The sequence below is a fragment of the Aegilops tauschii genome, chromosome 1 (genome assembly GCF_002575655.3).
Source record: "Aegilops tauschii subsp. strangulata cultivar AL8/78 chromosome 1, Aet v6.0, whole genome shotgun sequence".
NCBI classification, from domain to species: Eukaryota; Viridiplantae; Streptophyta; class Magnoliopsida; order Poales; family Poaceae; genus Aegilops; species Aegilops tauschii.
In genome coordinates, this window is record NC_053035.3 from 424,615,964 (window position 1) to 424,643,118 (window position 27,155).

A 27,155-nucleotide genomic window follows, 5' to 3' on the forward strand; every position below is an offset into this window, starting at 1 on the left:
TCACAGATGATTTGAGTAGATGCTGAGTATATTTACTTGATGGAACACAAGTCTGAATTATTGAAAGGTTCAAGTAATTTCAGAGTGAAGTTGAAGATCGTCGTGACAAGAGGATAAAATGTCTGTGATATGATCATAGAGATGAGTATCTGAGTTACGAGTTTGGCACACAATTAAGACATTGTGGAAAGTGTTTCACAATTAATACCGCCTGGAACACCATAGTGTGATGGTGTGTCCGAACATCATAACTGCACCCTATTGGATATGGTGCATAACATGATGTCTCTTATCGAATTACCACTATCGTTTATGGGTTAGGCATTAGAGACAACCGCATTCACTTTAAAAGGGGCAACACGCAATTCCGTTGAGACGACACCGTTTAGAGAAACCTAAGTTGTCGTTTCTTAAAAGTTTGGGGCTGCGCAGCTTATGTGAAAAAGTTTCAAGCTGATAAGCTCGAACCCAAAGCGGATAAATACATCTTCATAGAAAACCCAAAACAGTTGGGTATACCTCCTATTTCAGATCTGGAAGCAAAAGTAATTGTTTCTAGAAACGAGTCCTTTCTCAAGGAAAAGTTTCTCTCGAAAGAATTGAGTGGGAGGATGGTGGAGACTTGATAAGGTTATTGAACCGTCACTTCAACTAGTGTGTGGCAGGGCACAGGAAGTTGTTCCTGTGGCACCTACACCAATTGAAGTGGAAGCTCATGATAGTGATCATGAAACTTCGGATCAAGTCGCTACCAAACCTCGTAGGACGACGAGGATGCGTACTACTTCAGAGTGGTACGTGATCCTGTCTTGGAAGTCATGTTGCTAGACAACAATGAACCTACGAGCTATGGGGAAGCGATGGTGGGCCCATATTCCAACAAATGGTTAAGAGCCATGAAATCCGAGATAAATGGATCTTTGAGAAGAAGACGGACGTGGACGGTAATGTTACCGTCTATGAAGCTCGACTTGTGGCAAAGAGTATTTCCACAAGTTCAAGGAGTTGACTATGATGAGATTTTCTCATCCGTAGCGATGCTTAAGTCCGTCGGAATCATGTTAGCATTAGCTGCATTTATGAAATCTGGCAGATGGATGTCAAAACAAGTTTCCTTACCAGTTTTCGTAAGGAAAGGTTGTATGTGATACAATCAGAAAGGTTTTGTCGATCCTAAGGATGCTAAAAGGTATGCTAGCTCCAGCGATCCTTCCATGGACTAGAGCAAGCATCTCGGAGTCAGAATATACGCTTTGATGGAGTGATCAAAGTTTTTGGGTTTATACAAGGTTTGTTGGAAACTTGTATTTACAATAAAGTGAGTGGGAGCGCTACAACATTTCTGATAAGTATATGTGAATGACATATTGTTGATCCGAAATGATGTAAAATTTCTGGAAAGCATAAAGGGTTGTTTGAAAGGAGTTTTTCAAAGGAAGACCTGGATAAAGCTGCTTACATATTGGGCATCAAGATCTATAGAGATAGATCAAGACGCCTGATGATACTTTCAAAGAACACACACCTTGACATGATTTTGAAAGAGTTCAAAATAGATCAGCAAAGAAGGAGTTCTTGGTTGTGTTACAAGGTGTGAGTATTGAGTAAGACTCAAGACCTGACCACAGAAGAAGAGAGAGAAAGGACGAAGGTCGTCCCCTATGCTTTAGACGTAGGCTCTACAGTATGCTATGCTGTGTACCGCACATGAAGTGTGCCTTGCCATGAGTTGGTCAAGGGGTACAATAGTGATCCGGGAATGGATCACATGACAGCGGTCGAACTTATCCTTAGTACCTAGTGGACTAAGGAATTTTCTCGATTATGGAGGTGAAAAGGAGTTCGTCGTAAAGGTTACGTCGATGCGAACTTTGACACTAATCCGGATGACTCTGAGTAGTAAACCGGATTCGTATAGTAGAGCAATTACTTGAAATGGCTCCAAGTACCGCGTGGTAGCATCCACAAAGATGACATAGATATTCGTAAAGCACACACGGATCTGAAAGGTTCAGACCCGTTGACTAATAACCTCTCTCACAAGCATAACATGATCAAACCAGAACTCATTGAGTGTTAATCACATAGTGATGTGAACTAGATTGTTGACTCTAGTGAACTCTTTGGATGTTGGTCACATGGTGATGTGACCTATGACTGTTAATCACATGGTGATGTGGACTAGATTATTGACTCTAGTGCAAGTGGGAGATTGTTAGAAATATGCCCTAGAGGCAATAATAAATTGTTTATTATTATATTTCCTTGTTCATGATAATCGTTTATTATCCATGCTAGAATTGTATTGATAGGAAACTCAGATACATGTGTGGATACATAGACAACACCATGTCCCTAGTAAGTCTCTAGTTGACTAGCTCGTTGATCAATAGATGGTTACGGTTTCCTGACCATGGACATTGGATGTCGTTGATAACGGGATCACATCATTAGGAGAATGATGTGATGGACAAGACCCAATCCTAAGCCTAGCACAAGATCGTGTAGTTCGTTTGCTCAGAGCTTTTCTAATGTCAAGTATCATTTCCTTAGACCATGAGATTGTGCAACTCCCGGATACCGTAGGAATGCTTTGGGTGTGCCAAACGTCACAACGTAACTGGGTGGCTATAAAGGTGCACTACGGGTATCTCCGAAAGTGTCTGTTGGGTTGGCACGAATCGAGACTGGGATTTGTCACTCCGTGTAAACGGAGAGGTATCTCTGGGCCCACTCGGTAGGACATCATCATAATGTGCACAATGTGACCAAGGAGTTGATCACGGGATGATGTGAGTTACGGAACGAGTAAAGAAACTTGCCGGTAACGAGATTGAACAAGGTATAGGGATACCGACGACCGAATCTCGGGCAAGTAACATACCGTTAGACAAAGGGAATTGCATACGGGATTGATTGAATCCCCGACATCGTGGTTCATCCGATGAGATCATCGTGGAACATGTGGGAGCCAACATGGGTATCCAGATCCCGCTGTTGGTTATTGACCGGAGAACGTCTCGGTCATGTCTGCATGGTTCCCGAACCCGTAGGGTCTACACGCTTAAGGTTCGATGACGCTAGGGTTATAGGGAAAGTATGTACGTGGTTACCGAATGTTGTTCGGAGTCCCGGACGTCACGAGGAGTTCCGGAATGGTCCGGAGGTAAAGATTTATATATGGGAAGTCCTGTTTTGGTCAGCGGAAAAGTTTCGGGCGAAATCGGTAATGTACCGGGACCACCGGGAGGGTCCCGGGGGTCCACCAAGTGGGGCCACCAGCCCCAGAAGGCTGCGTGGGCCAAGTGTGGGAGGGGACCAGCCCCAGGTGGGCTGGTGCGCCCCCCCACCAAGGCCCAAGGCGCATGGGAGAGTGGGAGGGGGCAAACCCTAGGTCCAGATGGGCCTTAGGGCCCATCTAGTGGGGCGCCCCCCCCTCTCCTCCCCTTGTCCGCCCCCCTTGATGGGATCTAGGGCTGGCCGCCTCCTCTTGGGGGTGGAAACCCTAAGGGGGGCGCAGCCCCCTCCCCCCCTATATATAGTTGAGGTTTGGGCTGCCCAAGACACACGAGAACGTCTCCTTTTGGCGCAGCCCTACCCCTCTTCCTCCTCCTCCTCTCCCGCGGTGCTTGGCGAAGCACTGCGGGATTGCCACGCTCCTCCACCACCACCATGCCGCCGTGTTGCTGCTGGATGGAGTCTTCCCCAACCTCTCCCTCTCACCTTGCTGGATCAAGGCGTGGGAGACGTCACCGGGCTGCACGTGTGTTGAACGCGGAGGCACCGTTCTTCGGTGCTTAGATCGGAATCAACCGCGATCTGAATCGCTTCGAGTACGACTCCCTCATCCGCGTTCTTGCAACGCTTCCGCATCGCGATCTACAAGGGTATGTAGATGCACTCCCCTTCCCCTCGTTGCTAGATCACTCCATAGATTGATCTTGGTGATGCGTAGAAAATTTTGAATTTCTGCTACGTTCCCAACAATTTAGTCCTGGCCAATTCACATCTTAACACTCACCTATAAAAATGTGCGACACTGGAGGACCCGCAATTGAGGGATGACATTTTTTTAGGTGAAATAAGCGGAGACCCTATTCGGCGCTTCAGGCGCCAGGGAAGCTCCCTGTCGCCCACATCCGACACTAATGAGCTGGCCCATGTACTCAACCGCATTTGGGAAGAAAACACAAAAAATTGCAACACATGTAAAAAGTTGTGAATTCAAAATAGTTCACCGATTTTTTAAAAAGATCATGAATTTGAAAAAAAGCTCATTGATTTGAAAAAAGTTCATAAATTTCAAAAAAGCTCATCGACATTGAAAAAGAGTTCATGGAATATGAAAAAAAAGTTCATCAGTTGTTTTGAAAAAAATCATTGAATTTAAAAAATCATCGATTTGGAAAAAAGTGCAACAATTTTGAAAAAAGTTCAGTGATTAAGAAAAAGTTCATTAATTAAAAGAAATTTATTGAATTTGAAAAACTTCACCGATTTTAAAAAACATTAATATTTTAAAAAAAGTGCATCAAAATCGAAAAAATTCATCGATTTTGAAGGGAAAAACTCTTAATTTGCAAAAAGTTTGGTGATTTTCAGAAAAAGTTCACGAATTAAAAAAAAAGTCCGCGCATTGAAGAAAATAAAAAGGGAAAAAGAACAAGGGAAAAGGGGAAAAAGAAACGTGAACTCTTGATTCACAACGAACTGAGGAAATAATAAAGTGCAAATAAGAAGTTAAACATCACCTGTGTGAAGATGGCGTAGTGGTTACTACCGTTTTGTGTAACTCGAGGTAAAGAAGTCCAGGTAGCTGTCATCGTAGTCGTCAAGGGGGTCCGCCATCTTCTCATCTATGAAGTGGGAGACAGCGGCGCGCACGCTGTGCAAGGGCCACTACTAGGAAAATGCTTATAGGTAGACATTTAGCAGTAGTGTTGGTTATATACCCCACGCTACTGCTACTTAGCAGTAGCGCCGGTCAAAACCAGCGCTGCAAGCGCACGTTAGCAGTAGCGCGTGTTTTCCCGGCCAGCGCTGCTGTTAATGGGCCACGCATTCGGCCCCCTATTGCAGCTTTAGCTATAGCGCTGGGGCTCCTCCCCCACGCTGCTGCTAAGCCCACCTCTGCTTCCCCCTGCCCCGGCCCGCGTGCGCCCCTCTCTCTCACTCACTCTCACACTCAGGCGCCCCTCAATCCCCCGCTACGGCCGCCGCCCCCCTGTCCTACGCCGGCCGCCCTCCCCGCGCGGGCCCTCCTCCCCAGCCGGCCTCCCTCGCCCGCGCGGGCCCTCCTCCCCGCCGGCCGCCCTTCCCCGCGCTGGCCCTCCTCCCCCGCCGGCCGCCCTCCCCCGCGTCGGCCATCCTCCCCCGCCCCCCTCCCGCGCCGGCCCTCTTCCATCGAGAGGTACTCCTCCCTCCTTACTCCTCCTCCTCCCTCCCTCCCTAGTTATAATTATTAGAGAGTAGTTATTTTGAATCCTATATAGTTGAAAAAAATGTAGGTTCTTAGAATAATGTAGGTTATGATCGAACCCTAGCTAGGACAGATTAGGTAGTATGAACCCTAGTTAATTTGTATGAACCCTAGGTTTTAAATTAGCTAGGTTTTAAAATTAGGACAGAAATTTATCTAGGTTTTTAAATTAGGATAGAAATTTATCTAGGTTTTTAATTAGGTGTAGTTAATAGAATTTAGGTGTTTTAGGTGTATTTAACATAATTCTAGGTGTTTTAGTTGTTTTAGGTGTAGTTAACAAATTCTAGGTATTTATTTAGTTAAAGCAATTGTTGTTATTTTTTAGTTAAAGCATTTTTTCCTGTTATATGCAAATTTGCAGTGGACATGTCATATTTTGAACATGTCACATTTTGGACATGTCATATTTTTCCGAGTGGCCTATGTTTTGTGAGAATGTCGATTCGTTTACGTTATGGCAAATTTCAAGCACTCGATATGTCCTGCTTTTAGCAAAGGTCATGCCGAATTTTGCTAAGTGTTTATTAATTTTGTTTTCATAATTAAGCATTTGTTCTCGACGTCGATGATGCTTGGCCCACATCCTCGTCGTCGACTCGGCGGAGGAGGCTTGCTTGATTATAGGGGCCATGTCCGGGACTGGGCTCCGCCTGGCTGGTACTGGGAGGTGCTACCTTCCGGGGCGCGCAACTTGGTGAGGAGGCAACCCGTCGTCGACCCGGACCTTATTTGGTGGCGGTTGCGTGGGCCAGTGACGGTGGGGAGGCCTTCGTCCACCGCAGAGGTGGTATCTCACCGTGTCAGCGAGGAGGATGAGCACGTCCGTCGCTACATGGTTGCGTTGGAGGGCAGGTCCGACAGTACCTGGATGGTTCTTTAGGGATCTCACTGGAGCTATGCTCCTGTGATGGTTCCTTCTCTTTGGGTGTCCACTGCCCGCGCCGATACCCGTCGTTCGCTAGGGTTCTAGCTGTATTAGTGATGTTATATGTATGATACAATTCGAGATGTATTAGTGATAATATTCGATGATGTACGGACGCAAGAGATGATTTAGTTTTCTTATTGAATGAATGCTAATTTGAATACTAATTCATTTTATGATTTAGTTTTGCTTATTGAATGCACGTCTGTTTTAACTATATGAACATAGGAAATGTCTGACGACGATAGCGAAAGGGAATTCGGTATGTGCGAATACTACGAAGACGAGCGCGGCAGTGCGACAGGCCTCACCTAGTTGGTGGTAGGCGCTTCAGCATCAAGCTGGATGAGAACTTCGAAGTGCATACAGTAAGTCACAATGACAAGTCTTTTTTCATAATTAAGCATGACTTCTGCTTCTTTTGTTTCAACTTATAATTTAATTTTTTTACTATTCTACTAGCGTATCCCCTGCCATGCAAGAATATATGTCTTGGATAAGATTGATTTCAGTCTATGGAAACTATGGAGGTAAAAAGAGTTAACTTGAGGACCGAGCATGGTTATAGTTTTCTCGCAAAATTATACAATACAGACACCTACACCCGTTTTGAATGCAAACAATGGTGAGCACTATGCAAGGCTTATGCATTTGAGCCTGATATGCTTATCACCTTTGATATTCGTCCGGAAGATGATACTGAAGATAATATCAACATCTGGGTCGATGTGCAGACGCCTCTAGTTCTACCTTTATGTAAGTTTCTCAACCATATTTATGTCTTGGATATTGTTTATTCAAAAATAGTTGACAACTAATTTCTATTGACAGCTTATTTCCATTCAAGCAAACATGTCCGACGCTTGGTATACATGACCTACTACTGTCCCGGGGCTAAACTAAATTGCGAGGAGACAAGTCATTATGTTTCATGGCTTGAGGATCTTCATATTGTCAAGACAAATTATTTTCTTGGACTTAGAAATGTTAGTACTCAAAACGTGCGACCAATAGTGTTCGTACTAAACTACGGTCACATCTATTTAGGAAAGATGATAAGATTTTTACTATTTGTCCTTAGTGCATCTTTTGCATATATTATTTTTTAAGCTAAACTTCATTGCTAAGTATGTTACTACGATGTTCTTGAACAGGGACTCCAATGATAGTTGTGCCTCAGTGGATCGAAGCTAAAGGTCGCATGTCCATGGTTAGCATACGGCCAAGACTTCCTACATTGCACATGAGTGCATTCAGGATTTCTAGAAGTGAGCAAGTCTTAATAGTCAAAGACTGGAACAAAATTACGAAGGATCGCAGAGAAGTACTAGGGGGCGGCAATCAGAAGCGTAGCCCACAATTAGGAGACAGGTTCATCTGCATGCTTCAATATGATGAATCAGGAGCGCTCCACATGTTCTATGCTATTTTACCTGAGAGAGAGCAGTAGGAGTGATTAGCTAGCTAGAATGAATTTCAAGATGATGATGATGTGCTACACTATGTAGCTATGATGATTAGACAATGTTGGAGGTAATGACTAGCTATGATGATTATTAGCTAGTGTCGGTGGTAATTTTCCCTTACTTGCAACTCCTATGCCGAATTAGAGGCTATGTTGATGCTACTACTAATCATTGTTGGTGAAGCAAATGCATCTGAATTTCCATCCATGAATACTGCATTTGAATATTATTTTTTAATTTCTAATTAATTAGCTGTAGCGTGGGGTGGAGAAAGCGGCGCTACTAGTACATACCATAGTAGTAGCGGGTGTGGAGAAAGCAGCGCTACTAGTACTTAGCATATCTGCAGCGTGGGGTAGAAAACACGCTACTGCTAATATTTAGCTGTAGCGCCATAGCAGTAGCGCCGGCACCCATGCTACTGGTATGAAAAAAAACCATGCTACTGGTAAGGTTTTTCCTAGCAGTGGGCGCGTCACATCTTGCTGCGCTCATGCTGCTGCCCCATAGCCCACATGCGGTCCTCCCTGATAGGTCTTGAGTTCCATGCCCATCGCTCGCACCTTTCTTGAAGCTTAGCAGGAAAAAATGTGAATGGGCCAGCCTAGCTCGTAGTGGGGTGTGCGCCGGATGGTGAAAATGCCTTTAACCGGCGTGGCGCCAAATAGAGAATAGCAAAATTAGGCGGGCGCCCCTATATCTCGCATTCAGCGAGTCTCGGTGTGAAATCCAGACAACCTCGGGGTAGGGGTCCTGAGTTGTGGGTCTCGGGTCGTGGGTAACAGGAGCAGGGAGACGATGTTTACCCAGGTTCAGGCCCTCTTGATGGAGGTAAAACCCTACGTCCTTCTCTTGTTTATATTGATAGAGATGTATCAAGTACAGAGCTGATCTACATCAAGATCGTAAGATGTGTTCTAACTCTAGGCTAGGTGAATGAGATTGCGTTAATATCCCCTCTACGGGCTAAACCCTCTTGCTTATATACACGCTAGGTAGGGCATCTAGGGTTACAAGGTCCATATCTTGGCATGGAGGCGGCGGGAAAAGTCTTAGAGTATACGGCAAGTCTTCGGTAGATGAAAACGATAGGCAAATGGCAAATAATCTAAATGCAAGGAGATGAAAGATTATGCGATGGTACTCGATAGATGTTGATGATGTCTCCCCGGCAACTACGCTAAAAATTCTTCCTGCTACTTGTGAGCTGCGTTGGGATTTCCCCGAAGAGGAGAGGATGATGCAGTACAGTAATAATAAGTATTTCTCTCAGTTAAGAAACAAGGTTATCAATCCAGTAGGAGAACCAAGCAACACCTCATTAGCAGTACCTACACACAAAATAACAAATACTTGCACCCAACGCAAAAAAGGGGTTGTCAATCCCTTGGCTGTTAATTGCAAGGATCAAATCTCGTAGTGATAGATAGATAAATAAAACACAAAATAAAATAAAGTAAATAAAACTACATCAAAGTATTTTTGGATTTTAATATATGATAAAAATATAGACCCCGGGGCCATAGTTTTCACTAGAGGCTTCTCTCTTGAAAATAACATACAGTGGGTAAACAAATTACTGTTGGGCAATTGATAGAAAAATGAATAATCATGACGATATCCAAGGCAATGATCATGTATATAGGCATCATGTCCGAGACAAGTAGACCGACTCCTGCCTGCATCTATTACTATTACTCCACACGCCTACCGCTATCTAGCATGCATCTAGAGTATTAAGTTCATAAAGAACGGAGTAACGCCTCAAGCAAGATGACATGACGTAGACAAAGTAAACTCAATCAATATGAATAAACCCCATAGTTTTATTCTTAATGGCAACAATACATGTCTTGTCCCTTTCTGTCACTGGGATATAGATCACTGCAAGATTGAACCCATCACAATGCACCTCTCCCATTACAAGAAAAATTAATCTAGTTGGCCAAACTAAATCAATAAATTAGAGAGAAATACAAAGCTATAATGATCATGCATAAAAGAGTTCAGAGAAGACTCAAATAATATTCATGGATAATCTGATCATAAACTCATAATTCACCGGATCCCAACAAACTGTAACACCCCAAAAATTTAACCATATTTTGTTTATTAAAATTTTGCCAGGAAATTAAATTATTATTTTCTGGATTTATCTTTTGATTTCGGAACCTCTCTTTTCTTTGATATTGTGAAGTTTTTACCCCAAGTGAAAACCTTCCAAAAATATTATTGGACTTGTATACCCTCTCAAGAAAACATTTCTTTTATCAGTGGGTTTATTTGCATAATTGTTTTTCCTGAGCTTTATTCTTCTAAAAATGATTTTTCATAAGTTATGGAGCCTCTTTTGCACTGTAACCCTTTCAAATACTTCTTTAAAATTTCAACCAAAATTTGGGGATGTCATGTGATGTTTCCACATCACTTTTATGCAAAAATATCTTTTGGTCATTGGAGATTTTGAGCTCTACACCAAATTTACAAATCTGGTCCAGTTGGTAATTTTGCACTACAACCTATTTAAATATTTCTTTAAAAATTCTTCCAAGTGTTTGGAGATGTCAGTAGATGCATATAATTCAACTTTATGCAAACACCCATGAGTGTTCTTTGAAAAATTTGAGCAAAACATCCTCTTTTGCTCTCTGGCTCAGTTTGGTATTTTCTACTGCAACCATATTTTAACTTGCCCTTTTACCCTTGATTCTTTCTCCTGCTTATAGTCCTCCCTGCAAAACCCTTAAGTCCAGGAGAATGGACCCATTGGAGTATTTTTGGTCCATGAAACTATGCCCTTTACTTTCTGTCCAGAATTGGTTTTCTCAAAAACTTGCACTAACAAGTTTTTGTTTTTGACAAACTAACCTTGCCACCCTCACCTACATCTAAAGAGACTTTGATCTGGAGACTTTGGCCAGCAGAAGAGATGCCTAGATGCCCTTGGCATTTCACCAAACAGTTTAAGTGCATGGCCAGATTTGGCATAATTTCTAGTTTACATTAGGAACCTGCTTGCTTTGCCTAACCAGCATGTCTCAGGGCTCTACACTAGTCTATAGCTCCACACTGTTAAACCCCATGTGGATTAAAGCCCTCCATCACGCGTTGTCATTTCATCGAGCGCCTGGCGTGCGTGCTCTGGCGCGCCCAGAGCGCATGTTTTGCACGCGCGCACCCGAGCCACCGCGTCCCGCCCCTGGCCCTTGCTCGCCTCCAGAGCCACGCCCGTCCTCGTCCACACATCAGAGTGCTCCAAGCTTCCCCCTGGCGCCCTACAGCGCCGCCGTCAGAGCCCCTTGGTGGCACGCCGGCGTCTGCGGCAGGCCCCTGCCATGGACGGCGCCGCCCGAGCCACAGCCGCTCGCCAGCTCGCCTTCGGAGCAGTCCAAGCTTATCCGCGAGCTCGTCCACTAGCGCCCGTCGCCGCCACGTCGTCCTGCAGGCTACAGAACGTCGGTTCGCCGATCCTATCTCCGCCCGCCGCGGAACCGACCTCGACTGCCTATATAAGGAGCCCCCGAGCTCGTCCAGACCCTCAAGCAGCCTCATACCTCCTCTCTAGAGCCCCCACAGTCAGCGATCGACGGGAGGAGGTCGTCTTCCTCACCTCCGGCAGGTTCGCCCGCCGCCACACTCCGATGAAATCCGGCCAAGACCGAGGCCCTAACCCCCTCCCGTGCTCCCATCCTCCTCCCCTCGACCGTGCGGAGCTACCCAGCACCTCAGCCTCGATCGGGAGCCACCGTAGCTTGAAGCCCAAATCCACCAGAACCACCGTCCGCCGCGGAGCTCGCCACCGGCGACCCCCTCCACCCCCGCCAACCTAGCAACCATCGGGAGGACCGCCCTGGACTGGCGGATCCATCCCCGCCATCAGAACCCCGCGAGGAGCCTCCGTTCGCCGACGGCGATCGCCGGAGCTCCGCCTCCGTTTGGCCAGAAGAGAGGAAGGCGAGGACGACTGGTCAAACCTGACCAGTGGACCCAAGGGGCCCACTGTCAATGACCCACGGGTCGGCCCGCGCGGGTTAAGTGGAGGCATAAAGCCCGAAGTACGTGTCCCCCTCTCGAAAGCGTATTTCGTCCGAAACGTTTTCTTTTCTATTTTATTTTAAAATCAGATTTCGACTGAAACTTTGACTGGCTATATCTTTTTAAATATAAGTCCAAATGATTTGATTCTTTTTCTGTTGTTTCTCAAAATTGGTCTAGTTTATTTTCATATTTATTTGAAAAAAAAATCAGACAACTTTTTTGTACTGTTTTAAAACTATGTGTTAATTTGAATTTTCTCAAAATAGGATTTTTGGAGGGAGAAGGAAACTTTCAAAAGGTTTGGAATGCACCCTGCCTCTCCACAACTTGAAGGCAAGCATTCTGAACCCTGGCATAATACTGTTGTGCGTTGTTTGATAACGGTTACAACACCACCGTGGCACGGAGTATTCGTTATTTTATGTGATATGGTCATACCCATGAGTGCATATTGATGATTCTGTGCTGTTGGAATTTGATATGTTTGTGATAGTAATCACCCTCGTATACCTTTCATGCCTACCAGAAGGAATCCGGGAAAGCCTCTGTCTTGGGTAGACACGAGCTTGTCTCCAGTCTCCATCGAGACGGTTGTGTCCGGTATGGCATAGTAAGGTATGATGAGTGGGGATTCTGTCTGTTGGTTGAAACACATTTGCTATGCTAATCATGCAGGGAATACTTAAACCTCTTGAGTCGGCCGTAGATCGAGTCTTGTTCCAGTAACCCCCATACTTGTTTCGTACTACCACTTGTCCCTGCCATAGGTAGGGTATGGTTCAGTAAGTTGTCAACCCCTTACCAAGCACACACCATACAGAGAGGCCATGGTGGAAGATACCGGAGGCATCCGGTAGGCATGCCACCTGGTCCGGGAGCATGGGTGTTTTGGTTGTAGCCGAAGGGGTAGCTCCCCTAGTTTGCGCGCGGTATAAATTTTGTGATCCCATGCTAAGTCGAGGTCGTAGCCTCCCCACTTAGAGTTTCGCTTAACGGGTGTCGTGGGTGATTCCAGACACCAGTAAGTTAGGCTGGTGTGCGTGGTTAGGTGCGTTTTCAATTAAAAGACCGTAGACGGAATTAGTCCCGATGGACTAAAGAAATCCGTTACCCGTGGGTAAAGAGTACACCCTCTGCAGAGATTATACATCTATTCGGATAGCCGTGTCCATGGGTAAGGACTACAGTCTGGGATGGGTCAAGTGTCGGTCTTCGGAGGAAAAATTGCTAAACCAGAACATGGATCATGACTTGTGACTCATGATGATTATGATCACTATTATTATGGACTAACCATTTACATTATTTGAATTATTGAGTATCCCTGGGACGGTTCTACCTCCCGGATATTCACTGTGATCATTCTCTTATAAGCCCTTTATGTGGTGTCGCTCAGACGCCCGACTGTGGCATGCTTGTTATTTAAATTACTTATAAGCCCTTTATGTGGTGTCGCTCAGACGCCCGACTGTGGCATGCTTGTTATTTAAATTATTTATAAGCCCTTTATGTGGCGTCGCTCAGACGCCCGACTGTGGCATTCTTGTCATTTAAATTATTTATAAGCCCTTTATGTGGTGTCGCTCAGACGCCCGACTGTGGCATGCTTGTTATTTAAATTATTTATAAGCCCTTTATGTGGTGTCGCACAGACGCCCGACTGTGGCATGCTTGTTATTTCTATTATTTATAAGCTCTTTATGTGGTGTCGCATAGATGCCCGACTGTGACATGCTTGTTATTTCTTTTATTTATAAGCCCTTTATGTGGTGTCGCTCAGACGCCCGACTGAGGCATGATTTATCTTATTATCCTTTCGAGGCGTCGCTTCAGACACCCCATCGGTGCATTCTATTTCTTCTCTCTGATTGCATACTCATGTTTTATATAAACAACCTGCTTGCGTGCTTCATGGATTTTTATTTCGTGACTGACGTTATGATCATAGGATATTCCGGAGCATGATTATCCCTTGTTATATTATACCAGTGTTCATAATGTTTGCGAGTACATTCAAAAGTACTCACTGGCTTGTCCCTGGCTATTGTCTTGGCCAGATTTCGTGCAAGGAGAGGAGCATTGCGATGATAGCCGCGGAACCCACGCAATGGTGACAGCGGCCTCGCGAAGATAGGAGTTATCCAGGTCAGCTGTTCCTGTGGGAAATGGAGTCCCATAGACGCAGATGAACAACAAACCGCTTCCGCCATCAGCCACTAGAAACCATTTGTTGTACTCATAGGCCACAATGGTCTTGTACTACATATTATGTATGTTGCTTAGAATTTCTGTATCAGGTTGGTGCCTCATCAGCTAACAGTAATCCTGGGGCTGATGAGCACAAGGATCATTTTCTGGGAAAATATATCCCAAAAAATCCGGTCCTGACAAACTTGGTATCAGAGCCAGGCTGACCATTGGCTAATCCTATCTTAGGCAGGTCAATAAACCTAGGTTAACCGACCCACCAGACCTTAACCTAACCCCGGCCAAGCTTCCCGTGTAAGATAGCCACACAGTGACCCCGACGCTTTTGGCAGTCGATGCCCAACCTATCAGCCTAGCCTGTCGATCACGCGCCAGTTACCGACACCTAATTTGTCTCATTCGCAAGCGTGCGAAGGAAGACTCCGTCCCCTTTTCTATAAAAAGGGCACGCTAGCCTCAACACAGCACAGCAGAGCCTCTTCCCCCAACTCGAGGCATAATGCCTGGCCCTATTGTGCACAATGAGACCACAGCCACCAACCTTGGAGGTTTTGTGACCGTGCTCGCAAACCTCACCCAGTCGTACTGTTCGGACAACCGATCGAGTCCTTGAAGACTTCCCCATCCATCGGCCAAAATGCTTTGGTGTCCCCAGAAGTGCTTCGTCGCCTTTTGGGAACACGCTCCAACGGGATTATGGCCAACAACCCCCGCGATGGTCATCATCGCTACCCCGACCCTGCAGCCCCTCAACTCCATCCAGCTAACCCCGATGGTGAAGCCCATGGAGAAGCCTCGACGTCCACAAAGCACGCCCGCTTAGATATTAACGAGGTAGACTAAGTCACTCGAGTAGTACCGAGCCTTAGTATTTCTACGCCTTGTAATTGTGTGATCCTGTATCACCATAATTAAATGCTGTCTGCTTGTGCGCCCCTATTTTTGAATAGTAGCCATGCATAAGTATGTTAGCGTACAGTTGCATTTTTAAATTCTAGGTGCAGCTACCAAAACCACCCCGACGACACCCACAGTAATGCGTCACTTCGTGAGATATGTATACCTGTAGCTTTGACCCCGACCCCCATAAGAGCAGAACCGACAAACTAGTTACCTTTCACCGCGATAAATGACCCCGCCCAGATGCTATATAAAAGGCCACCTCGTGACCTTGCCAAGTACCCCTCACCTTGTGCACAACACTCACAACCACAACCACTCGACCACGTGTGCTAACTGCAAAGCCTCGTGCACATGTTGCACCTAACCGATCACCTCCCTAACACACCACAGTCTCTGAAGGAGAGATTTGTGGGTAATTATTCGGGCGCAAGTTGCCTCCAACACACTGACAATAGTTAACGCCCGACACCGCACTTAATTCTCATGATCACCGCCACCGCGAAGGGCTAACACTCGAGCGACAGCATCATGACGATCATCAAGGATCATCGCGCACAGGAGCACGGAGAACCCCAGCAATGCCGCCAGACCTCCGCACACCAGGATCATGCACCAGTCCGGCATCACCCCCGCCATTAGAGCCTCGTCTCGAGGTCCTGCAAACAGAAATGGAGGAGAAGGAAGGAGAAGGAGGAGCGAGGCCAGGTATGAGGAAGAAGGAAGGAGCACCGCGGTCATTTTATAGCTCGAGATCGGGGTACGGTGGGCGAGATCCACCAGCGCCGCTCGTCGCTCGATCGCCGGTGTTCGGAGGCGAATCCGCGAGCAGTGCCGACAGTGCACTGGCCCGCGAGGTGAGTGCACGCTGCACCGGCAGCTAGCACGCCGCGCACTACCGCAGTACGGCCTAGATGCCCTACGCGCTAGACGTCGCCAGTGGAGAAAGCGCGGGAAAGCACGCGAGAGAGAGAAAAAGAGAGGGCCAGAGGTAGAAGAAGAGACTGACAGTGGGCCCCGGGTCCGCCTGTAGCCAAAGAGAGCACTGTGCTCTCGGGTACGACCAGCGTATTTTAGTAATTTAGAATTTTATTCTAAATTTACTGTAACCAAAGTAGAAATATCTCGTTTTTCCCCAACCATGGATTTTTCCACGTAGCGCCAGTATACCACACTGTAGTTTTACACCACTTATTGCCCTCTCACTGTAGATACATTTTATTGCATAAGTAGGATGATTTTTTTTGTAAGAGCAATGTTTGTTCAAAACACCTTTTAGCAAATCTCGAGGACGAGATTTTTCTTAAGGGGGGTAGTGTTGTAACACCCCAAAAATTTAACCATATTTTGTTTATTAAAATTTTGCCAGGAAATTAAATTTTTATTTTCTGGATTTATCTTTTGATTTCAGAACCTCTCTTTTCTTTGATATTGTGAAGTTTTTACCCCAAGTGAAAACCTTCCAAAAATATTATTGGACTTGTATACCCTCTCAAGAAAACATTTCTTTTATCAGTGGGTTTATTTGCATAATTGTTTTTCCTAAGCTTTATTCTTCTAAAAATGATTTTACATAAGTTATGGAGCCTCTTTTGCACTGTAACCCTTTCAAATACTTCTTTAAAATTTCAACCAAAATTTGGGGATGTCATGTGATGTTTCCACATCACTTTTATGCAAAAATATCTTTTGGTCATTGGAGATTTTGAGCTCTACACCAAATTTTCAAATCTGGTCCAGTTGGTAATTTTGCACTACAACCTATTTAAATATTTCTTTAAAAATTCTTCCAAGTGTTTGGAGATGTCAGTAGATGCATATAATTCAACTTTATGCAAACACCCATGAGTGTTCTTTGAAAAATTTGAGCAAAACATCCTCTTTTGCTCTCTGGCTCAGTTTGGTATTTTCTACTGCAACCATATTTTAACTTGCCCTTTTACCCTTGATTCTTTCTCCTGCTTATAGTCCTCCCTGCAAAACCCTTAAGTCCAGGAGAATGGACCCATTGGAGTATTTTTGGTCCATGAAACTATGCCCTTTACTTTCTGTCCAGAATTGGTTTTCTCAAAAACTTGCACTAACAAGTTTTTGTTTTTGACAAACTAACCTTGCCACCCTCACCTACATCTAAAGAGACTTTGATCTGGAGACTTTGGCCAGCAGAAGAGATGCCTAGATGCCCTTGGCATTTCACCAAACAGTTTAAGTGCATGGCCAGATTTGGCATAATTTCTAGTTTACATTAGGAACCTGCTTGCTTTGCCTAACCAGCATGTCTCAGGGCTCTACACTAGTCTATAGCTCCACACTGTTAAACCCCATGTGGATTAAAGCCCTCCATCACGCGTTGTCATTTCATCGAGCGCCTGGCGTGCGTGCTCTGGCGCGCCCAGAGCGCATGTTTTGCACGCGCGCACCCGAGCCACCGCGTCCCGCCCCTGGCCCTTGCTCGCCTCCAGAGCCACGCCCGTCCTCGTCCACACATCAGAGCGCTCCAAGCTTCCCCCTAGCGCCCTACAGCACCGCCGTCAGAGCCCCTTGGCGGCACGCCGGTGTCTGCGGCAGGCCCCTGCCATGGACGGCGCCGCCCGAGCCACAGCCGCTCGCCAGCTCGCCTTTGGAGCAGTCCAAGCATATCCGCGAGCTCGTCCACTAGCGCCCGTTGCCGCCACGTCATCCTGCAGGCTACAGAACGTCGGTTCGCCGATCCTATCTCCGCCCGCCGCGGAACCGACCTCGACTGCCTATATAAGGAGCCCCCGAGCTCGTCCAGGCCCTCAAGCAGCCTCATACCTCCTCTCTAGAGCCCCCACAGTCAGCGATCGACGGGAGGAGGTCGTCTTCCTCACCTCCGGCAGGTTCGGCCGCCGCCACACTCCGGTGAAATCCGGCCAAGACCGAGGCCCTAACCCCCTCCCGTGCTCCCATCCTCCTCCCCTCGACCGTGCAGAGCTACCCAGCACCTCAGCCTCGATCGGGAGCCACCGTAGCTTGAAGCCCAAATCCACCAGAACCACCGTCCGCCGCGGAGCTCGCCGCCGGCGACCCCCTCCACCCCCGCCAGCCTAGCAACCACCGGGAGGACCGCCCTGGACTGGCGGATCCATCCCCGCCATCAGAACCCCGCGAGGAGCCTCCGTTCGCCAACGGTGATCGCCGGAGCTCCGCCTCCGTTCGGCCAGAAGAGAGGAAGGTGGGGACGACTAGTTAAACCTGACCAGTGGACCCAAGGGGCCCACTGTCAAAGACCCACGGGTCGGCCCGCGCGGGTTAAGTGGAGGCGTAAAGCCCGAAGTACGTGTCCCCCTCTCGAAAGCGTATTTCGTCCGAAACGTTTTCTTTTCTGTTTTATTTTAAAATCAAATTTCGACTGAAACTTTGACTAGCTATATCTTTTTAAATATAAGCCCAAATGATTTGATTCTTTTTCTGTTGTTTCTCAAAATTGGTCTAGTTTATTTTCATATTTATTTGAAAAAAAATTCAGACAACTTTTTTGTACTGTTGTAAAACTATGTGTTAATTTGAATTTTTTCAAAATAGGATTTTTGGAGGGAGAAGGAAACTTTCAAAAGTTTTGGAATGCACCCTGCCTCTCCACAACTTGAAGGCAAGCATTCTGAACCCTGGCATAATACTGTTGTGTGTTGTTTGATAAAGGTTACAACACCACCGTGGCACGGAGTATTCGTTATTTTATGTGATATGGTCATACCCATGAGTGCATATTGATGATTCCGTGCTGTTGGAATTTGATATGTTTGTGATAGTAATCACCCTCGTATACCTTTCATTCCTATCGGAAGGAATCCGGGAAAGCCTCTGTCTTGGGTGGACACGAGCTTGTCTCCAGTCTCCGTCGAGACGGTTGTGTCCGGTATGGCATAGTAAGGTATGATGAGTGGGGATTCTGTCTGTTGGTTGAAACACATTTGCTATGCTAATCATGCAGGGAATACTTAAACCTCCTGAGTCGGCCGTAGATCGAGTCTTGTTCCAGTAACCCCCATACTTGTTTCGTACTACCACTTGTCCCTGCCATAGGTAGGGTACGGTTCAGTAAGTTGTCAACCCCTTACCAAGCACACACCGTACAGAGAGGCCATGGTGGAAGATATCGGAGGCATCCGGTAGGCATGCCACCTTGTCCGGGAGCATGGGTGTTTCGGTTGTAGCCGAAGGGGTAGCTCCCCTAGTTTGCGCGCGGTATAAATTTTGTGATCCCATGCTAAGTCGAGGTCGTAGCCTCCCCACTTAGAGTTTCGCTTAACGGGTGTCGTGGGTGATTCCAGACACCGGTAAGTTAGGCTGGTGTGTGCGGTTAGGTGTGTTTTCAATTAAAAGACCGTAGACGGAATTAGTCCCGATGGACTAAAGAAATCCGTTACCCGTGGGTAAAGAGTACACCCTCTGCAGAGATTATACATCTATTCGAATAGCCGTGTCCATGGGTAAGGACTACAGTCTGGGATGGGTCAAGTGTCGGTCTTAGTGTCGGTCTTCGGAGGAAAAATTGCTAAACCAGAACATGGATCATGACTTGTGACTCATGATGATTATGATCACTATTATTATGGACTAACCATTTACATTATTTGAATTATTGAGTATCCCCGGGACGGTTCTACCTCCCGGATATTCACTATGATCATTCTCTTATAAGCCCTTTATGTGGCGTCGCTCAGATGCCCGACTGTGGCATGCTTGTTATTTAAATTATTTATAAGCCCTTTATGTGGTGTCGCTCAGACAACTGACTGTTGATGCTTGTCATTTAAATTATTTATAAGCCCTTTATGTGGTGTCGCTCAGACGCCCGACTGTGGCATGCTTGTTATTTAAATTATTTATAAGCCCTTTATGTGGTGTCGCACAGACGCCCGACTGTGGCATGCTTGTTATTTCTATTATTTATAAGCCCTTTATGTGGTGTCGCCATAGACACTCGACCGTGGCATGCTAGTCATTTCTTTTATTTATAAGCCCTTTATGTGGTGTCGCTCAGACGCCCGACTGAGGCATGATTTATCTTATTATCCTTTCGAGGCGTCGCTTCAGACACCCGATCGGTGCATTCTATTTCTTCTCTCTGATTGCATACTCATGTTTTATATAAACAACCTGCTTGCGTGCTTCATGGATTTTTATTTCGTGACTGACGTTATGATCATAGGATATTTCGGAGCATGATTATCCCTTGTTATATTATACCAGTGTTCATAATGTTTGCGAGTACATTCAAAAGTACTCACTGGCTTGTCCCTGGCTATTGTCTTGGCCAGATTTTGTGCAAGGAGAGGAGCGTTGCGATGATAGCCCCGGAACCCACGCAATGGTGACAGTAGCCTCGCGAAGATAGGAGTTATCCAGGTCAGCTGTTCCTATGGGAAATGGAGACCCATAGACGCAGATGAACAACAAACCGCTTCCGCCATCAGCCACTAGAAACCATTTGTTGTACTCATAGGCCACAATGGTCTTGTACTACATATTATGTACGTTGCTTGGAATTTCTGTATCAAGTTGGTACCTCATCAGCTAACAGTAATCCTGGGGCTGATGAGCACAAGGATAATTTTCTGGGAAAATATATCCCGAAAAATCCGGTCCTGACACAAACAAACCACAAAAAGTGATTACATCGAATAGATCTCCAAGAACATCGAGGAGAACACTAGCGGAGGGCTCCAGTGGGCAGGGTATGGCAGCCGCCATACCTTGATTCTGAGAAAAAAAATATACGTATGATCCTTTTGGCTGTCTCGATAGTTTGTTTTGACCGCTGGCAATTTGACGCTAATTAGGGAGAGGCCGACAGGTACATCCGGCCTAATGGTCCAATGCATGTCGGTGTACAAAAGTAGGGGCACACCTTTGTACCCCTTTACTTGTGCACGGGCAGTCGGAGTCGCGCGCCACGGCCACACTAAGCAGGGCAGAGGAGGGGAGCCGGAGAGAAGCCGAAGCACAAGATGGTCAAGGCAACGCCAAGACCAAAAATACCAAAGAGCGAGAGGGCGAGGTGGACTCCCCCGGTAAGGCTCTTGCCGGGGCAGCCTCCGCGGCCCTGGCAAGAGCCTTGTCGGGGCAACTTGCCCGATGCTAACAGAGCGAGCCACCCTTGAGCCCACGGGTTCCAACTCAACCAACCACATTGGAACTAGGGCTCGGGAGGCACCTCCGTGGTAGCATGCAAATCTTTGTCAAGACCATAGAGATATGAGATTAGATGAGAACCAGAAGACGGCGACCCTCAGCGGGGTCCTTGCCGAGGAGATCCACAAGACCCCCGGGGACGACTGTAACGCCACGGCAAGACCCTTGTCGGGCCCCCGGCAAGGCCCTTGCCAAGGGCGTCGGCGGGGCCACAGCCAGGCCCGCGTCGACCAAGACTCCACCGCCGTCCCCAAGCAGCTGCTAGCTCAACCAGCTGGGCAGGCACCTGCGTGGCGACGGGCGGCCTCTACGCCGACTCAGCAAGCACCTGCGTGGTGGCATGCAGATCTTCGTGAAGACCCTACCACCGCGCCACCTCAGCTGCCTGCCTGCCTACATGGCGCCGCATGCATCACTGGCCTGGGCGCCTGTCGAAGCAAGGCAAGGCGGCAACGGACGGGACGGGCCTCGTTCCCGTCCCCAATAAAGCTAAGGGACACCTAAGCTACGCATTAAATGTGTCTTGTCCTGTAACACGAGCGATAAGCTCGCAGCACTGTAGGCCTTTCCACCTCCTGTGTGCCACTGTGGCAGCCCTTTCGACTATAAAAGGAGGCCCTTGGCATACCGGAGAGGGATTCGGCTCTTTTGAACTACGCAGCCACCATAGCTAGTTCGAGAGCTCAAGAACTCTCTCAAATACACACCAAAGCAGGACTAGGGTATTACGCATCCTCGCGGCCCGAACCTGGGTAAACGATCCTTGTGTTGACTGTTATTCCTGCTCTTCTCACAACCCTGCGCCCCGTAAACCGCAGCAGGGATTCTTGTGATCCCATAGGTGTCGTTTCCCACCGACATCTTTGGCGCGCCAGGTAGGGGGCGCAATTGTGAGAATCTGGTCTAGTAGTTAACCTAGCATTTCTTCACTGCCATGGCTCCCAAGAAGAAGATGGTCATGGCGATCGGCTCGTCGGCAGCCGAACGGCCCGTGCCAGTGCGGGCGAGTAGCGGGCCGGTCGCGGACAGGACCCGGGCCGCAGTCCGCGAGCACCAGCATCGCTCTGGCAGTCAGAGCCTGGTGAGCGGCGTCGTTCGTGCGCCAGGCGACGCGCCGCACGCCGCCAAATCCAAAGACGGAGCTGGGCCCCCGCAGGCGGCGCGGGGCCCTCCAGGAGTGTCGTTGTGCCACCCACGGGCGGCGCGGCAACCTCCAAGACGCCCACGCCGGCGCCCACAGCGCGCTCTTCCCAGGGTGCGCGCGACGAGCAGCGCCACCACGCTGGAGACCCCGGACACCGCCGTGGTAAGAGCCCTGTGCATCGTCCGCGGGACGAAGGAGTCCAGCATGCTCGCCGAAGTGCTGGCGAAAATGGCACGCAGCCGCTGGGCCGTGGTATGGTCCACGCAGCTGTCCCCACCACCCACGCCACCAGAAGCTTTGGCGCACGCGCAGCTGCTCGACTCCCTGCTGTTGCGGAGAAGCTTGACGAGTGGAGAGCCACCATCCGGAGCCTCGTCGCCGTCGCCAATAAAGATGATCCGCGACCAACGGGGCCTTCGGGCCGGCGCTCCATCGAACCACCGCATGCTAGCGGTGGAGGGGCCGGAGGTGCTGCGGCCACGGTGCACTCTCCCCCTCCGCGGCAGCCACCGCGGGTGTCGGTCCGTCGCGATGACGCTTGTGATAATATTTCCATAGCGTCGTCCGACCTACGGACCCACCGCGACCAACGCCAAGTTCTTCGAGAACGAGCCCACGAAGATGCTCGAACCACTATCGAGCGCCGGCGCGATACGCGCCACCAATCGGACAAGCGGGCGGGACCCGCTATGGACCACCCAGCGCCGGGGAGCTCCGGCGGCCTATCTTACGAGGTGGGTTGCCCAGCTTTTACCCGTGAGCTATGGCAGTTCCAGTGGCCGTCCCACCGCACGTTCAAGCCCGACGTTGGCGAGAAGTACAACGGCATGACCCATCCGTCAGAGTTCCTCAGCATCTACACCATCACGATGCAAGCTGCCGGAGCTCGCGACGACAAGGTGCTTGCCAATTACTTCCCGTTGGCACTGAAGCCCAACGTCATGTCCTGGTTGATGCACTTGCCGGCGGATTCCATCTCTTCTTGGTCGGATCTGTGCCATGAGTTCGTTGGTGCCTTCACCGGGGCCACCAAGCTCATGGCCAGGCCAGTGATCTGCATATCATTCCCCAGAAAGGGGAAAACCCTGCGCAAGTACATCCAGAGGTTCAGCCGGGTGCAGTACAACATCCCCGATGTTCATCCCACCGCCGTGATCAGCGCGTTCCATCAGAACATGCGTAATCGCAAGATGCGCGAAGAGCTGGCGATGAACAAGGTTAAGGATGTGGCCAAACTTTATGTTCTGGCCGATAGGTGCGCCCGGGCTGAAGAGGGGAGGAAGTACCCCGGCGAGGACGCCGGCGCGGAAACCGACTCTACTGATGAAGACACCGCCGCGCCGATGAAGAGGGGCCGGCGTCGCCACAGGAAATGCAAGGGCAAGACCGTGCTTGCCGTCGAGGGATCCGACAGCACCGGCGCCGCCAAGAAGGCAAGGAAGACGACCCCGGCAAGGAGATTGCCGGGTGCGCCGCCTGCCTGGCCTTGGCGGCTGCCGACAAGCCAGGAAGCTCCGACAAGCAGTAGTGCAAGTTCCACCGCACCAAGGGCCACGACCTCCAGAACTGCCAACAAGTCGAGCTGCTTGCTGAGAAGCAAAAAGCTGAGTACGAGAGGCGGGACAAGGAGAAGGGCCAGGATGGTGCCGAGGGATCCAGCAAGAAGTGTGGCGGCCAAGGAGGCCGCCGCGGCAAGGATAACCAACAAGAGAGGCCCACTCGGGGCCGTGACAGGAAGCAAGAAGATGATGATCATGACGAGGACGACGAGTCCGGCAAGCAAGAGTTCCAGAAGGCTACAAAGGCCATGTGCGTCGACGGTGGTGCCTCGCTGCATACTTCTCACCGCCAGCTCAAACAGTGGGCGCGTGAGATTACAGCGGCGGAGCCCTCGTTCGACGCTCAGAAGCCGCTGAAATGGTCCAGCACGCCCCTCATCTTTGACGCCGAGGATCACCCTGACCGCACAACTGCGGTCGGGTGTTTGCCGTTGTTGGTTTCACCAACGATATGCAACCTCAAGGTGAACAAGATGCTGGTTGACGACGGGGCCGGTCTGAACTTGATCTCACCCGTTGTGATCAAAAGGCTGCAAATTCCTGATGGAGACCTCGAGGAAACGGGCACGTTTCAAGGGGTTAACCCGGGGAGGAGCCAGCCAAAGGGGAAGGTCACGTTGCCCGTGACGTTTGGAGGCGAGCTGAACTACAGGACGGAGAGGATTGTCTTCGACGTAGCCGAGATCCCCTTGCCCTACAACGGGATCATCGGCCGCCCGACACTGGCCAAGTTCATGGCGGCGGCGCACTACGCCTACAACACGCTGAAGATGCCTGGGCCCATGAACATCATCACCGTCCCCTCCGACAAGAAGGACGCGCTGATATTCGCCGACCTACTCTACCGGGAAGCAGTTGCAGCAGCTGCCGCCAAGGCACTTGCTCCTGCCGCTGAAGCCCCGGGAGGGAAGAAGAAGACCGGCAAGACCTCTCGCACCCACTCCGGCGAGCGCACCTCTTCAGAGTGTTGTGCTACCGTCGAGGACGTGCCAGAGAGCTCCACCGGCAAGAGCAAGAAATCTAGAGCTACGCCACCAGAGACCAAGAAGGTGTCCGTCAGGGAGGATGGCACGGGAGGGGCTTTCACCATAAGCTCCACCCTCGACATCAAATAGGAAAGCGCGCTCGTCACTTTCCTTTGGGAGAATGTCGATGTGTTTGCATGGAAAGCATCTGACATCCCTGGCGTTCCCAGGGAAGTGATTGAGCACCATCTTGCTGCATGTCCCCATGCGCGACCCGTCAAGCAAAAGGTCGGGAAGCAAGCTTTGGAACGGTAGGAGTTCATCACAGAGGAGATCAGGAAGTTGGAAGCAGCGGGCTTGGTGAGGGGAGTGCTCCATCCGACGTGGTTGGCCAATCCGGTAGTGGTGCGCAAGGCAAACGGGAAGTGGAGGTTGTGTATTGATTACACAGATATCAATAAGGCTTGTCCTAAGGACCCCTTCCCGTTGCCGCGCTTCGACCAGATTGTTGACTCCACGGCCGGGTGTGATCTATTATCATTCCTTGACACCTACTCGGGCTACCACCAGATCTTCATGACAAGAGAAGATGAAGAGAAGACAACATTCATCACCCCATGTGATATGTACTGCTTTTTACGGATGCCTTTCGGGTTGAAGAGTGCTGGCTCAACGTTTGCAAGGGCAGTCCAAATTGGTTTTGAACCCGAGCTACATAGAAATATGGAAGCCTATATGGATGACATAGTGGTCAAAACCAAGGACAGGGCAACTCTTGTACAAGACTTAGAAGAGATGTTTGCCAACCTGCACAAGATCAACCTAAAGCTGAACCCTGAGAACTGTGTCTTTGGCGTTCCGTCTGGCAAACTTCTCGGGTTCTTCGTGTCGCAGCGTGGGATCAAGGCAGACCCAGACAAGATCAAGGCTATCGAGCAGATTGAGGCGCCCAAGCGGATTAAGGATGTGCGTCGGCTCACTGGCTGCGTTGCCGCCATGAGCCGATTCATCTCCAAGTCTGCCGAGCGCGCCCTTCCTTTTTTCAAGATCCTGAAGAAAGCGAGCCCAATGGAGTGGACCCCAGAGGCTGAAGCGGCGTTGCAAGACTTGAAGAGATACCTTTCCTCTATGCCGATACTAGTTGCGCCAAAACCACAAGAACCGTTGCTGCTGTATCTGGCGGTGACGAACCAAGTGGTCAGTGTTGCGCTAGTGGCACAGAGGGAGATTGACGGAAAGGCAGTGGCAACGGTAGGACCGGCGGACAGCAACTCAGAGACTCCCCCGGCAGGGCCTGGTGCTGGCAAGGCAAGGCTCCCGGCAGAGACTGGTGCCGTCAGGCCGAGGCCCGCGCGGCCAAATGAGGTGGTGCAGAAGAAGAAGATGATGCAGCACCCGGTTTACTTTGTCAGCTCCCTCTTGCAGGGGGCTAGGTCAAGGTACTCCGGTGTGCAGAAATTGCTCTTCGGCCTCCTTATGGCCTCGAGGAAGCTGTGTCATTACTTCCAAGCCCACGAGATCACCGTCGTCACCCGCCTCCCGTTGCAACGGATACTGCACACCCCAGACGCAACCAGAAGGATTGTGGAGTGGGCCTTGGAATTGTCAAGCTTTGGGTTGAAGTTTGAAAGTACTTAAAACATCCAGAGCAGAGTCCTGGCAGAGTTCATTGTAGAATGGACCTCAACGCCTGACGAAGAGATCCAGGAGACCACTCTCCCCAGCAAGGAAACCACTCGCGACTGGATTATGTACTTTGACGGAGCTTTCTCGCTGCAAGGCGCCGGTGCTGGTGTGCTGCTCGTTGCACCCACCGGAGAGCACCTGAATTATGTAATCTGGATGCACTTTCCCAGGGAGATGTCCACCAACAACACTGCTGAATACGAGGGATTGCTTGCCTGTCTCACGATCGCGGCAGACCTCGGAGTAAAAAAGCTCATCGTCCGGGGTGATTCACAGCTTGTCGTTAGAAAAGTCAACAAGGATTATCAGAGCCCGTTGATGGAGGCCTACGTAGATGAGGTGAGGAAGCTGGAAGAGTGCTTTGACGGTATACAAGCGGAGCATGTTCCCCGAGCGGAGAATGACATTGCTGACTACCTGTCAAAGCGCGCTGCATTCAAGCTACCTGTGGAACCAGGTACCTTTTTGCTTCGGTTGACTCGACCATCCGTCAAACCACCAACGGAGCAGAACAAGCAGAGAAAATCAGGCCCCGGCAAGTACTTTCCCGCCGAGCCCCCAGGGGCCACCGGCAAGGGTGTTGCCGTGGGCCCTGAGCCTGCCAAGGAGCGACCGACTCCGGC